The following is a 3,317-nucleotide window of genomic DNA, read 5'->3' as shown; positions in this document are numbered from 1 at the left end:
TTATCTCATCAGTAATGGTGAATTATTTAAGATCAGGGGATACAAACCTACAGCCTTTAGCCCTTATGGGCTAAAAAGCAGTTAGCCCGCAAAAGTATTTCCTTCATCCTGCAGAACATTTTTTAAATATTGGAATTTTTTGCTACCTTGAAAATGAGATGATTTCACACTAAAAGAACAATCATCTGGGCTTCCAATCAATAGAGAAGGTCATAGAAGACAGTCACTATCACCATAACAATGGGAAAACATCAAATAAACCATAAAATTATATATTGGAAACCCAACAAAGAGTTAAGGATGCAGAGAGATCTAAAGGAACTAAATTCTAGACAGAGACAAGCCTTTCATAAATGAATAGAGACCAGCGGCTGTTTTTATTCTTGGAAACACGGGCAGGCAGAGAAGCAAATTTATAATAGACAGGGGTACTTTGCTGAACTAAGAGGAAACCAGATTAACTCATAATGACCAGAAGGGCTGGGATAATGAATTGGATTTTTCTGATTGAGCCCTCAGGTAGAGATGGCAGTCACTAGCTGCCAATCCTCCCCCACAGGATGTTTATCAACTATGCCGCAGCATGTGGACTTGGGCTGGAAAGAAAGCAAGAAGTCTCCCACAGAAGGAAAATGTGAAAGCAGGAAAGGGAATCAGAGAGAGAGATTAAGGTCATTTACTATTTAGGGCCCAGAGAAGAGCCCTGGTCCTATCTTTAAGGCATTTGAAACCAATGATGAAACCACTGTTTTACTGCTGAGAGAAGAAAGGACATCATCTCTCCAGGGATAAATGTTACCTTCTTCACCTTCTACTGTTCTTTTCTATAAAACATCTAGCTTTTGACCCCAAAATACAATAAATGCAAAGAAGGATGACAACTCTAATCAAGAAAAAAATGGTCCAAAGGAGCACACCTACAGATGACCTAGATAATGAATTAACAGACAAGAACTTTGAAATGACAATTATAAATATTTTAAGAAATTAGTAGAAAGTATAAACATGATGGGTAAAACAATGGAGAATTTCATCAGAGACAGAAACTCTGAAGAAGAATCAAATGGTAATTTCAGAACTAAAAAAAATCTGAAATAAAGAAGTAACTCAATAATGAACTGAACAAAGAAGAAGAAAAGACCAGTAAATTAAAAAAAAAAAAAAGATCAACAAGAAAATAACAAAATTGAAACACAAAGAGAAAAAAAAAAAAGAAGAAGGAAAAAATACACAGCATCAGAATGCTGTGGGAAAAACAAATCAAACAGTGTATATAAATGCAACCAGAGTCCAAGAAGAGGAAAGAGAGAATTGAGGTAAAACAAATATCTGAAGGTAAAATGACCAAAATTTTCAAAAGTTTATGGAACACATCAATCTACAGATTCGGGTTTAGTGAATGTCAAGTTGGATAAATACAAAGAACAGCACATCTGATGACATAATAGTCAAATCACCGATAACTAAAGATGAATAGGAAATTATAAAGCAGCCAGAAAAGGGAGGGACATTAAATTTAGAGTAATAACCGTATGATTTACAGAAAATATCTCAATATGGCTTATAGAAAACAATAGAATGACCTAGTTTAGCTGCTTCAAGAAAAAAAATCTATAATTCTATATGCTGTGAAAATATTATTCAAAAATGAAAGCAAAATAAAGACATTTTCAGAAAAACAAAAGAAGAGAATATTCACCAATAGCAGAGTGCACCAAAAGAAATATGACAAAAAGCTCTCTGACTGAGGTACAAATGGAGGTCTAGATCTTCAGGAAGGAATAAAGAGTAAAAGGGAAAGGGTAAATATTTTTTCTAACTTTTTATTTTATATTGGAGTATCCATGCATGCGTGTTAAGTCTCTTCAGTCGTGTCTGACTCTTTGCGATCCTATGGACTGTGGCCCACCAGGCTCCTCTGTCTATGGGATTGTCCAGGCAAGAATACTGGAGTGGGTTGCCATGGCCTCCTCCACGGGATCTTCCCCACCCAGGGATGGAACCTGTGTTTCTTGTCTCCTGCAGTGGCAGGCAGGTTCTTTACCACTAGCGCCACCTGTGGTTGATTAACAGTATTGTGATAGTTCCAGGTGCACAACAAAGCGACTAAGTTCAGTCCAGTCGCCCCGTCATGGCCAACTCTTTGCAGCCCCACGGACTGCAGCGCGCCAGGCTTCCCAGTCCATCACCAACTCCAGGAGCTTGCTCCGGGACTCAACCATACACATACATCTATCCATTCTCCCCCAAACTCCCTTCCCATCCAGGCTGCCATATAACATTCAGCAGAGTTCCCTGTGCTATACTGTAGGTGGAGAGGGTATATTAGTATATTACATATTGGTATAGGTAAAATACATTAAAAATAACACATATGGTGGGAAAGGAAGTAAAGGAATCATACTTTCTAAGGTTCTTACATTATTAAATGGAATAACACTAATACTAATTACAAAATTTATTAAATGTGAAAAAGTTAAGAATATATATTATAATGTCTAGAAGAGACATTTAAAATAATATAAAGAAGTACAATTTAAAAGCCAACAGAAGAATAAAAAGGAATAATTTAAAATGCTTGATTAATTAATCAAAAGAAGACTGAAAATAAGAAACATATAAAAAAGAGATAGAAATTGGACACGGAGTAAAAGGGCAAACTTAAAGCCAGCTATATCCTTAATTACACTAAATGTAAATATACCAAACACTTCAACTTTTTTACAAAATGATTGTCTGGATAAAGAATCAATCTCAAATTATGCTATTTGTAAGAGGCACATTTTAAAGACATAATTTGAAAGCAAAGGATGAAAAAAGATATACCATAGAAATGTTAATCAGAAGAAAGTTTGTATAGCTATATTCACATCAGACAAATATTCTTCCAGACAGGAATATTACTAGAAATAAAGGGAACATGTTATAATAATAAAAGAGTCAATTCATCAGGAAGATCCAACAACTGTAAATGCATATACACCGCATATACACCTAATAATAGAGCTTCAAAACACATGAAGCAAAAACTAACACAACTTAAGGAGAGAAACAAACAAATTCACAATCATAGATGAATATTTTCAACTAATAGAACACCTAGTCAAGAAATCAAGAAGTATATAGAAGATTTGAACAGCACTATCAATTAGCTGGATCGAATTAATATTCCCAGAAAACAATATTCAACGACTACAATCTGCACCAAACAGTCACCAAAATAATCCAGTCTGAGAGACAGAGCAAACCTTGATAAATCTCAGTGGTTAAAGTCATACAGAATATGCTCTCTGACCACAATGAATCAAAATAGAAAT

This window comes from Bubalus bubalis, chromosome 20, assembly GCF_019923935.1.
Source record: "Bubalus bubalis isolate 160015118507 breed Murrah chromosome 20, NDDB_SH_1, whole genome shotgun sequence".
Lineage (NCBI taxonomy): Eukaryota > Metazoa > Chordata > Mammalia > Artiodactyla > Bovidae > Bubalus > Bubalus bubalis.
The sequence above is the reverse complement of the archived record's forward strand: the minus strand, read 5'-3'. Positions refer to the sequence as shown.